The 17,534-nt window shown below is 40.9% G+C and overlaps 1 long non-coding RNA gene across 1 annotated transcript; it reads right to left on the minus strand.

The window, feature by feature from the left end:
- Positions 1 to 3,680: 3,680 nt before the first annotated feature.
- Positions 3,681 to 14,857, minus strand: LOC135229238 (uncharacterized). Its single transcript, XR_010320026.1, has 3 exons — positions 12,073 to 14,857; positions 11,651 to 11,866; positions 3,681 to 3,933 (listed from the first exon to the last, which is right to left on the minus strand). It is a non-coding gene; the product is annotated as an uncharacterized LOC135229238 (long non-coding RNA).
- Positions 14,858 to 17,534: the final 2,677 nt, after the last annotated feature.

Here is a 17,534-nt window from a genome sequence, read left to right on the forward strand (position 1 = left end):
CAGTCCAAATTCCTCATTTTATACGCAAGGAAATCAAGGCCCAGAGACAGGAGCAATTGCCGGATCTCAGAGCTCGTAATGGCTGCCTCCTCCTCCATTGCTTTTACCATTATTTAACTTGTAGGCTTCTCAATATCTGTATGTATTAGAATTGGCTGTGTCCTGCCCACAACGTGTCAAAGTAAGGAGGCAAGCTACAAAGAATTTATATTTTTTACCAAAACTCAGGAAATCAAATGTTTTTTTCTTCCTTTGCAAAACTTGCGCAATTTGCAAAACCACAGTGACACCTAGTGGTGTGGTTTGATAATGCAACTCCTGATGCAATCATTTAAAAAAAAAAAACGCAAAAACCAAACCGGTTGCAATTAAGACGATTCCGACTCACGCGACCCTTTAGGACAGATAGAACTGCCCCATAGAGTTTCCAGGCAGCGCCTGGTGGATTCAAACTGCCGACCTTTTGGTTAGCAGCATTAGCACTTAACCATTACGCTACCAGGGTTTCCAGCCCTTCATATAAGTAGTGGTTTAGTTTGGATTGGTCATTAAAAGGAAATGCTATTTTGTAGAAGATCCCTTCTTTTGGGTTTGTCTGTCTCCTCGTGATTAGACTTATTTTTTAAAGAGGAACTCCACATAAGTGAAGTTGTGTCCTCTCCGTGCATCTTGTCAAGAGGCACAAGATAATGGTTTCTCCATAACTGGTGGTTAACTTTGATCACTTGGTTAAGGTGGTGTCTGCCAGGTTTATCTACTGTTAAGTTACTGTTCTTTGTAATTAATAAATAATTTGTAGGGCAATATTTTGAGACTATATTAATGTTTTTTTTTTCTTTTAACCTTCTAGTTTTAGCATCTATTGACAATTGTTGCCTGAATCCATTCTTACTATAATAGTTGAAAAATGGTAATTCTCTCATTTCTTGTACATTTATTAGTAAGCATTATACTGTAAGAAGAGCTTTCTCTACTCTCATTTATGTTTGTATTTACTTGCTGGTATGAACTCATGAATTCATACATTGGTCAATGGGTTATAATCTATCATTATTTCTTCAAAAATATAAATGTCATGAAAGTCCAAAAAAAGTAAGAGAAATCATTCCAGATTAAGGAGACAGGAGCTATGACAACATAATGTAATGATGTAATGCTTAATCCTGAATTACTCGGTATGGGGTGGTGGGGAGGAGTTCTGAACAGTTATTAAGAACACTGGGGAGCCCTGGTGGCACTGTGGTTAGAGCCCTCGGCTGCTAACCAAAAAGTTTGGTGGTTCGAACCTACCAGCCACTCCGCATGACAAAGATATGGCAGTCTACTTCCACAAAGATTTACAGCCTTGGAAACCTTATAGGGCAAGTTCTACTCTGTCCTATAGGGTTGCTGTGAGTCAGAATTGACTTGATGGCAATGGGTTTGGTTTTTGGGTTTGTAAAGGACTTAATTGGGATAACTGGTGAAGCTGGAATAATATTGTGAATTAGATACTGTGGATTAAGATAATACTGTGTCAGCGTTACATTTCCTATTTTGATCATTGCACTTTGTTTATGTGACAAAATGTCTTTGTCTTATGAAGTACTCAGGGGTAAATGGGGCATTATGTCTGCATTTGATTCTCAAGTGGCTCCAAAAATTGTGTGTGTGTGTAAATGTTTAGAGAAAGAATGATAACCAAATGTGGCAAAATGTTAACAAGTGGCGAAGGGTACATAGGGGTTCTTTGTACTTATCTGGCAACTTCTGGGAAACCCTGGTGGTGTAGTGCTCAAGTGCTACAGCTGCTAACCAAAGGGTCAGCGGTTCGAATCCACCAGGCACTCCTTGGAAACTCTATGGGGGCAGTTCTACTCTGTCCTCTGGGTCGCTGTGAGTTGGAATCGACTCGTCGGCACTGGGCATGGTTTGGGTTTTGGCAACTTTTGTGTAAGTTTGAAATTATATCAAATTAAAAGTTACCTGAAGAAGGGAAAATACAATTTTAAGGGATTTTAAAATGTCTTATTTATTTAAAAGAGAGCAAAATAAACAAGCAAACTTGCACCGAAGGTGTGAGGATGACAAAGCCTGAGCTATTAAGTTTCTTTCCAGGGCTGCATCTAGTTTGAAATAAAGCCCTATTCTTTTCATTAGGAAATTACCTTGCTAGTCAAGGAAACCTATTATAAATTTCTAGTTTTAATTCCCAGGTGTCTGAAGAATTCCTCAAAGGCACACATAGTTTTGTAAAAGCTCACACATTTAACATCACGTACAAAAGATTGGTTCTCCAGCTTGGATTCTAGCATTGAACCCCAAAGCCAACCAGCTGTGATGCACTTAATTTGGAATAGAGGAAACAATGTTGTTCTCGGTAGTTGCTGTCAAGTCGACTTGGACTCATGGTGACCCCATGTGCCACGGGGTGGAACTGCTTCACAGAGTTTTCTTGGCTGAAAGAGCACTTTCTTCCCCAGTACCTCTGGGTGGATTCGAATCACCTTTAGGTTAATAGTTGAGGGCAAGCCGTTTGTGCTACCTAGGGGCCTTTTGAGATATAATTTCCTTCATCTTAAAGGCTATGACAACAAAATATAATGCATAATCCTGAATTAGATTCTGCATGGGATGAGGATGTCATCTGTCATGGCTCTTAAGCTATATGAAGTATAGGGCGTCAGAATTGGAGGAAGACTCATTAACAGCCTGCCATACGTAAATGACACAACCTTCCTTGCTGAAAGCAAAGAGAACTTGAAGCACTTACTAATGAAGATCAAAGACTATAGCCTTCAGTATGGATTATACCTCAACACAAGAAAACAAAAATCCTCACAAAATGATCAATAAGCAACATCATGATAAATGGAGAAAATATTGAAGTTGTCAAGGACTTAATTTTACTTGGATCCACAATCAATGCCCAGGGAAGCAGCAGTCAAGAAATCAAACAACATATTGCATTAGACAAATCTGCTAGAAACGAGTTCTTTAAAGTATTTAAAAAAAAAAAAAAAAGATGTCACTTTAAGGACTAAGGTGTGCCTGACCCAAGCCATGGTGTTTTCAATAGCCTCATATGCATGGGAAAGCTGGACAATGAATAAGGAAGCTCAAAGAAGGATTGATGCCTTTGAACTATGGTGTTGGTGAAGAATACTGAATACGCCATGGTCCGCCAGAAGAATGAACAAATCTGTCTTGGAAAAAGTACAGCAGGATGCTCCTTAGAAGCAAGGATGGGCAAGACTTCATCTCACATACTTTGGACATGTTATTAAGAGGGACCAGTCCCTGGAGGAGGACATCATGCTTGGTAAAGTACAGGGTCAGCGGAAAAGAAGACCCTTAACGAGGTGGATTGACACAGTGGCTGTAACAATGGGCTCAAGCATTAACAACAATTTTGAGGATGGTACAGGACCAGGCAGTGTTTCATTCTGTTGTATATAGGGTTGCTATGAATCTGAACTGACTTGAAGGCATCTAATAACATCTTAAAAAGAAAAGGGTGTGCAGCGTCTGCTGGAAGGGGGAACGCAACTGGGAGAGGGACTCACTAGATGTGGGGGAAGTTGATGGCACCACCAAAAAGCCTGGCGATTTATGTTGCCTCCTTTTAGGTTCTCCCAATGTCAAGAAAATGCTACAATAAGCCTAATGCGTTTAACAGACACATTGCTGTGTGTGCCTTTAAAAAAAAAAAAAAAAGAAAAACAAAACCGAAGCCAGTGGCAGGTGTGGGGTGGTTGACATAACGCCACCTCAGAGATGACATTTAGAGTGGTTTGTGGTTAGTGCTCCTCAGACCGTATGACTGTGACCCAAAGTCCCTTCCCTGGCACCTCCAGGAGGCTGCCCTGCCTAGCACCACCCACTCTGCCAGGTTGAGAGCTTTCCCTTCCTCTATGCTTCTTGTTTCTTGCTCTCTCTTCCAGGGAGGAAGCACTGCAGAAAGAAAAACAAAAAATAAATAACACTTTAGGCTTTGGAATTAAATAGCTAGCTGTAGGTTAGAATCCCAGTTTTGGAACTTATTAGCTGTGGGGTGAAGTTATTTAATCACCACAAATGTCAATTCCCTCACCTACAGAATTAGGGCTATTTTGAGCGAATGTTTTGCATCTGGCGCTCTAGGTGGTGACTGTATTCTAGGCTCTGGGCCAAGTATTGTGGGTAATGGATAATGTGTGACCCCTGAGCATCCTCATCGCTGACCTGGACTGCCACAGGCTCTTAATTGGTCCCTAGCATCCATTCTTGTCCTCCTCCCAGTCCATTTTCCACACAGTAACAGTATGTCCTTTCTAAAAGGCAAATCTTCAGCACAGACGCCCAAACTTCTGAACGTGGCACACAGGTCTTTTGGTGACTTCACGACCTGATCCGTAAGTACCTCTCTAGCCTCCTCTCTCACAATGGCCCCCCACCCTCTTCCCTTCATCTCCTTGACCCTCTGAGCTCTACTGCTGTCCAACAGACTTTTCTCAATGATGGAAGTGGTTTGTATCTGCATGGTCCAATATGGTAGCTACTAGCCACTCATGGCCATTGAGCACTTGAAATGTGAATATGTGACTGAGGTGTTGAATTTTTTAAGTTTTATTTAAATTTTATTAGTCATACGTTTAGTGGCTACCATATTTGAGGGAGAAGACACACAAAACTTCTTTAGGTTCCCAACCAGTTCTGTTCTCTCTTGCATCTGGATCATTGCCATAGCTGTTCCCTCTTCTTAGAACACCTGTTCTTTGTCTAACTCTTTACTCATCCTTTATGTCTCAGCCTCAATGTCACTTGCTGTATGCTTTCATAGCACACCATAGCATGGCACTGCATAGCACAGCATGTAAACTCTGCTACTGACAAACATTCAACCAATGTTCATTGGTGTAAGTAAAGCTATATTTCAGAGCATGTCTTGGTCATCTAATGCTGCTACCGCAGAAATATCACAAGTAGATGGCTTTAACAAAGAGAAATTTATTCCCTCACAGTTTGGGAGGTTAGAAGTCCAAATTCACGATGCCAGCTCCAGGGGAAGGCTTTTTTTCTCTGTTGGCTCTAGAGGAAGGTTCTTGTTATCAATCTTCCCCTGGACAAAGAGCTTCTCAGCACAGGGACCACTGGTCCAAAGGACATGCTCTGTCCCTGGCACTACTTTCTTGGTGATTTGAGGTCCCCTGTCTCTGCTTGCTTCTCTCTTTTATCTCAAAAAAGGTTGATGTAAGACAAAATCTAACCTTGCAGATTGAGTCCTGCCTCTTTTAATCCCATCTTATTAACATCATAGAAGTAGGATTTACAAGACAAAGGAAAATCACATCAGATGACAAAATGGTGGACAATCACACAATACTGGGGATCATGGCCTAGCCAAGTTGACACACATTTTGGGGGGACACAATTCAATCCGTAACAGGGCAATAACGTATCAATTGTCCCCTTTGCCTTCTACTAATAGATGTGCAAAAGTTTTTCCTCCTGCCCTTGGCTGTTCATTAATCCATTATGAAGGGCACCAATAGATGGCCACAGGTCATGATTCATCTTGTTAGTATGTTTTGTTCAGCTTTCACAGTATTTTTTTAAATGGAGCCAGTATTTTAAATTGAAGAGGCTTTACCTAAAAAAACGTAGATTCTGATGCTCTGTAAAAAATTAGGAGATCTACTCACACTGGACCTACATTCATTTCTGCTCAGCAATACATCAGCTGGACTTGTTGCACAACATGGTAGCCACTAGCTGCATGTGGCTATTTAAATTTTAAAGAACAAAAGCTAGATAAAATTAAAAATTTGATTCCTCAGACACACTGGCCACATTTCAAGTGCTCAATAGCCACGTGTGGTTAGTGGCTACTGTACTGGACGGCAAAGATACAGAACATTTCCATCATCCCAGAACGTTCTGCCTAGAGGTCATTGGGGAGGGCTGCTTCCTGCAGGGGGCACAAGTGCTCCTCAGGTCTCTGGGGCTCCAGCAGGCCCATTCCAACCCCTGACATTACTTACCTGACCCTGTAGGCATTTGAATGGGAGAAAATGGTCTGTTATGTGCCTTTGAGTTGTTTCCAACTTATAATGGCCCCATAGGATGGGGTCGCTATGAGTCAGAATTGACTCCACGGCAATGGGTTTGGGATTTTTTTTTTTTTTTTGGTTTTTTTAGGACAGAGTAGAACTGCCCCCACAGGGTTTCCAAGGCTGTAATCTTTATGGAAGCAGACTGCCACATCTTTCTCCCACAGATCTGCTGGTGGGTTCAAACTGCCAAGTTTTCAGTTAGCAGCCAAGCACTTAACCACCACACCACTAGGGCTCCTTGAACCATGTGCTTTTGTGTTACTGCTTAGTTTTGCAAAGTTCTGAAAAACATCACTAATCCTATCCTACCATGAAGATACGAAAGGAGTAAAAGCTGGAAGTGACATGAAAAAGTTAATACCAAAGTAGGGATAATAAACTTAGAAGGTGCTCTGTGTGTGTGTAGGTGTATGTGTGATGGATTGAATTACGTTCCCCCAAAAACGTGTGTATCAATTTGGCTGGGCCATGATTCCCAGTATTGTGTGGTTGTCCTCCATTTTGTGATTGTAATTTTATGTTAAAGAGGATTAGGGTGGGATTGTAACACCCTTACTAAGGTCACATCTCTGATCCAATGTAAAGGGAGTTTCCCTGGGGTGTGGCCTGTACCACCTTTTGTCTTACAAAAGCTAAAAGGAAAGGGAAGCAAGCAGAGTGGGGGTTGGGGGTGGGGCTCATACCACCAAAGAAGCAGTGCCAGGAGCAGAGCCTGTCCTTTGGACCTGGGGTCCTTGTGAGGAGAAGCTCCTAGTCCAGCGGAAGATTGATGAGAAGGCGGACAGAGAGAGAAAGCCTTCCCCTGGAGCTCACACCCTGAATTTGGACTTTTAGCCTACTTTACTGTGAAAAAATAAATTTCTCTTTGTTAAAGGCATCCACTTATGGTATTTCTGTTGTAGCAGCACTAGATGACTAAGACAGTGTGTATGTGTGATATTGATGGGCTCCCAGGTAGAAACTGTTCTGAGGTAGGAAGCAGACGACAGTGGGAAAGTACTGTGCTCAGGTGACTCATACTCAGGCAAAGATGAGCAAAAGCAACTGTCAACATGGAGTAAACCTGAGTATGTGACCTGTAGGGGTCACAGTTACATAAATGACGTGGTCTGGGTACAGTCAGTGAGCTGGGTGGGAGGTAGGGCCAGAGAGGTACATACCCCATTGTTACCACGGGCATAGGCTTAGATCTTCTGATTTTTCCAGAAAAACCAGGAATCCAGATTTTTTGTGAGAAATCTCCCCATTTTTAAATGCAAGCTCAAATGTTTTAGAAACACTATCTGAGCAAAACAAAACGAGTCTGCCAGTCAGATCTGGCCCGAGGGTGCCAGGTGGCAACCTCTGAGCCTGAGGACTGGCAGCAGCATCAGAGATGAGCTAGCCTGATGTGGATTCAGGAGAGGATTGGGCAATGGAACTACGAGTAGTCCATGCAGGGGAAACTGTTCTGCAATCCAGGGACAATGGCTGCATGGGCTCCAGGCCACCTGGATCTGTCTGCAGGGAGTCAAAGTAAGCAGAGCAGCTGAGCATGCTAATTGCAAAGACACTCATCTCTGCCTTCAAAGTATAAAGTCACATATGCCCACGTACATTTGACTAAGCATAATGTCCGTTGGTATGTGTACTTCTGACTTAAGTATGTGTCTGCTCCATACTACATTAAAAATATTAAAGTTCTTTTTCTAAGTAGTTAATACCACCTTTCCTTCTTTTTTTTATACAGAAAGGTTTTTAAAACACTGTTTTTTTTTTCTTCCCTCCAAATTACCAAGTGCACCTTCTTTGTTGCTTTCCACTCTAGTCACAGGTGGGTTTCTCAGGGTATCATTTCTCGGAGTTTTTTTTTTTTTTTCTTAAATGTGGAAGAAACTATAAAAACGTAAACCCATAGCATAAGATAAATGGCAATGGCATGGAGGTGGGCTCTAGGCACATAAAATACACATTTAAAGTTTTCAGCGTTAACACAACACAAATTAGCTCAGCTAATTGGCTTCAAGTGTTCACTGTGCTTCCGATGCCAACATACTTTCTAATGTACACAGCCTTTTAGAAATCAACTCCCCACATCACCAGCCCAAAAACACCAACAGAGGTTCCCATCTTTCAAGTCTATTGCTGTTTGAGTCACACAATATAGGTCATAGCAACACAAATAAATATTACTAGCCCCTTCACTTGTGCTTGCTTGTTTTAAGCACAGGGTGAGAGATTTCAGGGTAATTTAGGGAAGACTAACCAAAACCAGTTGCTTGTTGAGTTGACCCTGACTCATGTTGACCCCAACTCATGGCTAACTCATGTGTATGAATAGAAGTATGCCCTATAGCGTTTTTAATGGCTGATTTTTCAGAAGTAGCTTGCCAGGCCTTTCTTCCAAGGTGCCTCTGGGCGTACTCAAACCCCCAGCCTTTCCAAATGTTTGAACCACCTAGGGATTCCTTAGAGAAGACTACTGACTTTGAAAAATTTTTTAAACAACTAAAGAGAAAAATGGGAAGTTATGTGTTTCTTTTTTTCTTTCTAGCTACCTATCTGCAAATCTATTTTTCTCTCACATGTACCTCATAGGGTGATTTAGTATTTATCTTGGGGAGGAAGCAGTTTTATATTTTAAAATTCTCAAAGCCAAGACTTGACTCCTCAGTCTCAAATACTTCCATGTGTTCCTGTAAACAATGTGGTCACGTGGTCTGCGTGGCTCGCCCGTCTTTGTAGCAGATGGTGATCACAGTAACTGTGGCTTTAACTACACAGAAAACATCTTCATAATAAATGGTACAAAGACATTTTATAAGCAACAGCTCTCAATATCCATATCTTGATGCATTGTGACTTGTCCTATATTAAGGCTTATTCTATGCCCCAACTTTTATTTACTGTTTGTTTTCCATTTTTGAACAACTCACCAAAAGTTTAATGTTGTGAGATCTCAGAAATTATCAGTTTCATCTTTTCACAAAAGCTTACATAGAATACCTTCGAATTTAATAAAACAGTTCTCTTGGATGCAGCGTAATTGGGATCTTTTTCAAGGTAACACAAGGCATAATGGGAAGAACCATTAGATTGGACTTCAGGAGAAACACTATTCCCAGCTCTGCCACCAACGGTGCAGCCACGGACTAGTTGAAAAATTTGCTCTCTTGTGAGATGGAATGACTGATCAAGACCTCTCAAGGGTGGTTTACTTCAAAAATTCTGTGGTTCTTTAATTCTATATGCTTGCTGAGGAAAAAAAACTGATAATGCTTTACTTCAAAATATAAATAGCTTTAGATGTTTCTGGGTGGTCAGTCAACCAAAATGGTTGGTAGATGAAGTCAGGTCTCACACACCTGCATGTGTCTGGCAGCCAGGCTTCACTGCTTCACTGCAGAAACCCTGTAAGCTGTGACATCCGCTGCCATCCTGAAACATAGAAGGGCCTCAGAGAAAAATGTCTTCATGTGTATTTCTCCTCTAAGAATCTCCTTTCATAAACCTGGTAGTTCCAAGAACAAGGAAACCCCCTCTCGCCAAAATAGCAGAAATATTTGCTCTACATAAAATGATGGGATCAGAATCATTGCAAAATTTTGTAAATAATACAAGCTCCATCCCAAGCCCACTGAATCTAAATCTACACTTCCCACCTGATTCAATGCATGGGCAATGGTGGCAAAGGCTAAGAAACACTGGCCTAGGTTCGTGTAACAATTTGGTGATATCACAGAGTGCAAAATCAAAGACCCAAATTGAAAATCTATTCAAATGTAACCCTTGGTCATTGATTTTTCTTTTCTTTTTTTTTATAACTGCACTACTGTAATTAAATAAAAATGCACACATTCTACACTTCCATAAATGAACATTAAATTTACCCACACTGCTTCTGGTTGTTAAGTCTCATTTTTTTTTTTTTCACTTTGATCAACAACACAGAGTATCTGCTTTCCACATAGTAGTATAGAATTTGACCATGATTAAATATGTCCAACTTGCCTGGTGTTCACTAACAGCATCTACTATGCGGGCAGCAGAGCTTGATGGGAACAAGCTAATCTTCTAAAGCAGGTAGTGGTGGGAGGGGAGCTGGGTGAGTTAGAAAACCACTAGCCCACCTCAGTATGCCAACTGCTGCCAAGCGGGAATGAGCAACTTGCGCAGCCAACTCTTCCGATGTTTCAAAAGAAGGTAGAAATGGAGTTTGCGTGTACAATTCTTACAGTTTGTAAATGCTGGAAGCTAATTCAAGTATTTTTTTAAACATCATTAAATAATGCACCCTGAAGGCCAAACAACAAAACAAAGCAAAATTCATCAGCCTACACAGATTAGGAATAAAGGCCTGGTAATCTATTTCCAAAAATTAGCCAGTGGAAACCCTACAGATCACAACAGAAGATGGTCCACAATAATGCTGGAAGATGAGCCCCCTAGACTGGAAAAAGCACTCAAAATGCACAGTGGTTGCAACAACGGACTCGAGCATACCAATGATTGTGAAGATGGCACAGGACCAAGCAATGTTTCATTCTGTTATACTTAAGGTTGCCATGAGTTAGCACCTACTAGATGGCAGCTCACAACAACAACATATTTCACCTGAATGCCACAAGTGCATACTCGGTTCCAGAAGCTCTGAGCTCTGTATCTGAATCAGGGCTTCGAACCGATTTGTTCCAGTTCGAACCCCTGCAGAGAATTTGCATTTCCACCCTAGATATACTTAATCAGAATCTACATTTTAAGCTCCCCAGGTGATGCTTACGTATAATAAGTTTTGAGAACCACTGCTCTACTAGTGGTTCTCAGAACTGGGCTCTAACCAGCAGCATTAGCATCTCCTGGGAACCTGTTAGAAATGCAAATTCTCAGCAGAGGCCCGGTTCAAGCCTTGATCTGAATTCAGGTAGACGATCAAAAACCTCTCAGAGAAATGACTTCATCCGGTTGGCATGTAATATTATGCTCTCTGCCTCTACAACTGATGGAATTCTCTGCCATTTTAAAACTATGGGGTTTATATCAGGAGTCACATGCTAAGTTCCCCGCCCCCCCCCCCCCAATCCATAGATACTTAGACAGTTCCTGCCCTGTTCCTGGCCCTAGGAATACAGTAGTGAGCCAAATCTTATCTAAGTTTAACATCCGGCACAGCACATAAAAAATACATAGGAAAACTCATTACTCAGTAGTGGTAAAGATTAAAAATATGGATGGGCAAAGTCTTTAAGAGCTGAGTGATGCCTCAGAGATCATCGCATCGGAGGAGGCTGAAGCCTAGAAAAACAAGGCTGGCCAAGGATACCTTGGCTAGCAGGAGTAGGAACAATAACCCAGAACCCTGCCTTTAGTCTAGGCCCTTCTCACCTCCTCATGCTGCCTCGTTTCCAGGCAACCAAGGGGACTAATGAGAAGGGTTTGCCAAAGTAAACTAGCAGGCTTGATGCCACTCAGAGAGATGACTTGAGTTTGGCAAGTTTTCATTTGGAAAGTAATAGAATATTACATCTAGAACTGTCTCAGAATTTTATTCTGCATTCATGGAGATTATTTCCAGCTAGTCAAAAGTCATTCTCTCTTACCTTGTTGTTATTGTTAGTTGCCATCAAGTCAATGTGGACTCATGGTAACCCCGTGTGTTACAGAGTAGAGCTGCTCCATAGGATTTTCTTGGCTGTAATCTTCATGGAAGCAGATCACCAGGCCTATCTTGCCTGGTACCACTGGATGGGTTTGAACCATTGATCTTTAGCAGTCAAATACAACTGTTTATGCCACCTGGGGGGCTTTCTCTTACCCTAGAGTATATAAAACAACACAAAGGCAAGCAGTTGTTTATATTATTAAGAATAGGAAAAAAATATATATGGGCCAAACAGTCAACATTCATAAAACATAGTTTAGGAAAAGAACATCAACAGCAGTATTAGTAAGAGCTAGGAAAATGAACCTAACAGCCTGGTTAGTAGAAGGATTTACTCAGCTTTCACTAGAAATATCTTACCTTTACTTTGAACCTTGTCCATATAATGCAACCGGATGTATAGCTCACTGAGAGAATTTTTCTGAATGTCCACAAGGATAGTTTTACACACTGCTCTAGAATTTACAATTATCTACTAAGCTAGTACCACCTATAAAATGTAACCCTATTTTTAAAAGCCGTATCATTCTGTATCTTCAAATGTGGGAGAAACAGGTGTGCCATAACTGAATTACAAAATTGTTTGAAGCATATTTGAATTTCAGAGGCCATATAATCAGGTAGCAGACTTTAAAAGGAGAAGTGAAAATGATCCCTGGGTGGGTGAGTGTGTTTGTCTAAAGGGCAAGGTCTGCTATCATTGAATGTAAAGGGAACTTAAAAAGCTCATTCTAAAAGTGAAATTATAGGTGATTTGTATTCTTTTAAAATAGTTTTCCCAGTAATAAGCAACGTTGAAAAAACAAAAAAAAAATACAAATTATTTATTGTACTTTAGATGATTTACAGAAGAAACTTGCTTCTCATTGAACAGTACACATGTTGTTTTACGACATTGGTTACCAACCCCACGACATGTCAATACTCTCCCTTCTTGAACTTGGGTTCCGTATTACCAGCTTTCCTGTCCCCTCCTGCCTTCTAGTCCTTGCCCCTGGGCTGGTGTGCCCCTTTATGGGTCTGTCCAAAGGTAAAGGGTAAAGGGTGAACCTCAGGAGTGACTTCATTTCTTGAGCTAAAAGGGTGTGCAGGGGCCGTACTCAGGGTTTCTGCAGGCTCTGTCAGGCCAGTAAGTCTGGTCTTTTTTGTGAGTTAGAATTTTGTCTTACATTTTTCTCCAGCTCTGCCCGGGACCCTCTATCGTGATCCCTGTCAGAGTAGTCGGTGGTGGTAGCCAGGCACCATCTAAAAAAACACAAATTTTTTAAAAGCATACAACATACAAGGATGCCCTTTGTCACTGCTCTTATTCAACATTGTGCTTGAGGTCCTAGCCAGAGCAATTAGACTAGACAAAGAAATAAAGGGCATCCGGATTGGCAAGGAGGAAGTAAAATTATCTCTATTTGCAGATGACATGATCTTATACACAGAAAACCCTAAGGAATCCTCCAGAAAACTACTGAAACTAATACAAGAGTTCGGCAGAGTCTCAGGTTATAAGATAAACATACAAAAATCACTTGGATTCCTCTACATCAACAAAAAGAACATCAAAGAGGAAATAATCAAATCAATACCATTCACAGTAGCCCCCAAGAAGATAAAATGCTTAGGAATAAATCTTACCAAAGATGTAAAAGACCTATACAAAGAAAACTACAAAGTACTACTACAAGAAACTAAAAAGGACCTACTTAAGTGGAAAAACATACCTTGCTCACGGATAGGAAGACTTAACATAGTAAAAATGTCCATCCTACCAATAGCCATCTATACATATAATGCACTTCCAATCCAAATTCCAATGTCATTTTTTAATGTGATGGAGAAACAAATCACCAATTTCATATGGAAGAGAAAGAATCCCCGGATAAGCAAAGCATTACTGAAAAAGAAGAAAGTGGGAGGCCTCACTCTACCTGATTTCAGAACCTACTATACAGCCACAGTAGTCAAAACAGCCTGGTACTGGTACAACAACAGACACATAGACCAATGGAACAGAATTGAGAACCCAGATATAAATTCATCCACATAAGAGCAGCCGATATTTGACAAAGGCCCAGTGTCAGTTAATTGGGGAAAAGATAGTCTTTTTAACAAATGGTGCTGGCATAACTGGATATACATTTGCAAAAAAATGAAACAGGACCCATAGCTCACACCATGCACAAAAACTAACTCCAAGTGGATCAAAGACCTAAACATAAAGAATAAAACGATAAAGATCATGGAAGAAAAAATAGGGACAACCTTAAGAGCCCTAATACAAGGCATAAACAGAATACAAAACATTACCAAAAATGACGAAGAGAAAACAGATAACTGGGAGCTCCTAAAAATCAAACACTTATGCTCATCTAAAGACTTCATCAAAAGAGTAAAAAGACCACCTACAGAGTGGGAAAGAATTTTCAGCTATGACATCTCCGACCAGCGCCTGATCTCTAAAATCTACATGATTCTGTTAAAACTCAACCACAAAAAGACAAACAACCCAATCAAGAAGTGGGCAAAGGATATGAACACACACTTCACTAAAGAAGATATTCAGGCAGCTAACAGATACATGAGAAAATGCTCTCGATCATTAGCCATTAGAGAAATGCAAATTAAAATTACGATGAGATTCCATCTCACATTAATCCAAAAAACACAAAATAATAAATGTTGGAGAGGCTGTGGAGAGATTGGAACTCTTATACACTGCTGGTGGGAATGTAAAATGGTACAACCACTTTGGAAATCTATCTGGCGTTATCTTAAACAGTTAGAAATAGAACTACCATACAACCCAGAAATCCCACTCCTCGGAATATACCCTGGAGAAATAAGAGCCTTCACATAAACAGATATATGCACACCGATGTTTATTGCAGCTCTGTTTACAATAGCAAAAACCTGGAAGCAACCAAGGTGTCCATCAACGGATGAACGGTTAAATAAATTGTGGTATATTCACACAATGGAATACTACGCATCGATAAAGAATAGTGACGAATCTGTGAAACATTTCATAACACGGAGGAACCTGGAAGGCATTATGCTGAGCGAAATTAGTCAGAGGCAAAAGGACAAATATTGTATAAGACCACTATTATAAGATCTTGAGAAATAGTGTAAACTGAGAAGAACGCATACTATTGTGGTTACGAGGCAGGGAGGGAGGGAGGGTGGGAGAGGGTTTTTTATTGATTAGTTAGTAGGTAAGAACTGCTTTAGGTGAAGGGAAGGACAATACTCAATACATGGAAGGTCAGCTCAACTGGACTGGACCAAAAGCAAAGAAGTTTACGGGATAAACTGAATGCTTCAAAGGTCAGCGGAGCAAGGGCGGGGGTTTGGGGACCATGGTTTAAGGGGACTTCTAAGTCAATTGGCAAAATAATTCTATTTTGAAAACATTCTGCATCCCACTTTGAAATGTGGCGTCTGGGGTCTTAAATGCTAACAAGCCGCCATCTAAGATGCATCAATTGGTCTCAACCTACCTGGATCAAAGGAGAATGAAGAACACCAAGGTCACATGATAACTAAGAGCCCAAGAGACAGGAAGGGCCACATGAACCAGAGACCTACATCATCCTGAGACCAGAAGAACTAGTTGGTGCCCGGCCACAACCAATGACTGCCCTGACAGGGAGCACAACAGAGAACCCCTGAGGGAGCAGATCAGTGGGATGCAGACCCCAAATTCTCACAAAAAGACCATACTTAATGGTCTGACTGAGACTAGAGGAATCCCGGTGGTCATGGTCCGCAAACCTTCTCTGTTGGCCCAGGACAGGAACCGTTCCCGAAGACAACTCATCAGACGTGGAAGGGACTGGACAATGGGTTGGAGAGAGATGCTGATGAAGAGTGAGCTACTTGTATCAGGTGGACACTTGAGACTGTGTTGGCATCTCCTGTCTGGAGAGGGGATGGGAGGATAGAGAGAGTTGGAAGTTGGCAAAATGGTCACGAGAGACTGGATGGGCTGACTCATTAGGGGGAAAGCAAGTGGGAGTACGGAGTAAGGTGTATATAAACTTATATGTGACAGTTTGACTTGATTTGTAAACGTTCATTTGAAGCTCAATAAAAGTTAATTAAAACAAAACAAAACAAAAGCATACAACATAACTTAAAAAAAAAATCATAAAACCTTGTTAATTCCTACCTTCCCCTTGCTGAGTCTAAAATTGGAGAAACAACCCTAAAGAAAGCCAGAGTAGAAGCAACTAAAGGTGTGAAACTTTTTTGTACGTATTTCTTTAAAAGGGCGTTTTTCAAAATTATATGCTTTCGTACTTTATTAACTCATAAGGTTCTTCTTGCCCCATTACCATAGTCATGGAAAAAAGCCCTTCCTTTTCAACTTGAACACTGAAGTTTTTCCTTGCCCTGTTAATCAGTGAAACCACAATTTGCTATGCCTCAAAGGCTGTTGATATAACATGGCCATGAAAACATGGCGCTTTCTTAAAACACCCAGGTCCTGATGGGGGACCTCAGGGATCCTCACGTTCAATCCAGTGTTTGAAAATCAGACCTCTAGAGATGTATTATGAAAACAGCATGCTTTCGGTCACTACAAGGTACAAATACATGCTGCTAGTGAGTTTGAGAGTTTAGACTGCTTAGTACTAACTTTGATGTTAAGGATCGTAAGATCATAAACTTTATTAAATCAATGGAGCCCATAAGGGATTTGATATTTTGTCCCTTGATTTGATCAAGCATAGCAGAAGGAGAATTTAATCTTATTTTTGTTTTTTTTCAGTGGTATAAACTAGGTGCTTAAACTTTGTCTTCTTCCTAAGTCAAAAAGTTTGGCAGTTAGAAACTGTAACAAAAAAATGACTGAAAAATAGAAATTTAAGAATAGTATTATACAATGTTACTGTCCCAGTATCTTAAAACAAGGAACAAGAAGTTAGTTTCTCAGCTGGTGTATTTTGAATCATTCATAGGAGTGCTTCCAAATTTTGAACAATATGCAAAATTAACTGTTGCTCCCACAAGAGTGTGGTAGTCATCGGTGGTGCTCACTGGCATATTCTCTTTTCAGGTCATGTCATGGAAGAAGACTGAGCTTCCCCACCCCCTTGTGGCTGGTGGGGCCACAGGCACAAATGACAAGCGTGCACTCCTGGGCGGAGCTGGTGCACAGCCTTCCAGAGCTCTTTCCCTTTGTCATGATCATCAGGAATGTTCTAGGTAATGGCTGTTCCATCAGCCTAATTCCTGAGCGTCTGTACCAAATAGGACACCCTTGCCAGCTGGCAAATGGGCATTTATTAGTGTGAGACAGAAATCTTTGTTTTAAAGACACTGAAATTTTTCAGGGTTTTTGTTACTACACCATAACAGCTCTCCTGAATGAAGCAAAGAGATACCCACTTATATTTGTCTGAAAGGCTGCTGAGCCATGAGGCTCACATGACTCGGTGTGCAACTGGGGTCTATTTGCCATCAGAAGGGAAAAAGTGTATTACAGTGTGCTACTGATGCCAAAGGGTCTCTCCTTCTATTAAAACATCTGATTACTTTTTCTTATGACTATATGACAGCCCTTTGGTCAGAAGAGTAAATGAGATCTCAAATGGACTGAGTGTTGAAGGGCAACCAAGCTAACCGTATCATAAATGATTGCACCTTTAGTCCTTCACACAGGGCACCAAGAAGTGTTAATATTTCAAGGTGTACCTTTTACATGAAAAAGTGTACCTTTTACATGAAAAAGGACCAATTTAAATCAGAAATCCCTACCAAGCCTTTGGACAACAGCTTTATTACCACTAGAGGGAGCTGGCTGCCCTTTTTTTTCTGCCTCA

Source organism: Loxodonta africana, chromosome 2 (assembly GCF_030014295.1).
Source record: "Loxodonta africana isolate mLoxAfr1 chromosome 2, mLoxAfr1.hap2, whole genome shotgun sequence".
Classification (NCBI taxonomy): domain Eukaryota; kingdom Metazoa; phylum Chordata; class Mammalia; order Proboscidea; family Elephantidae; genus Loxodonta; species Loxodonta africana.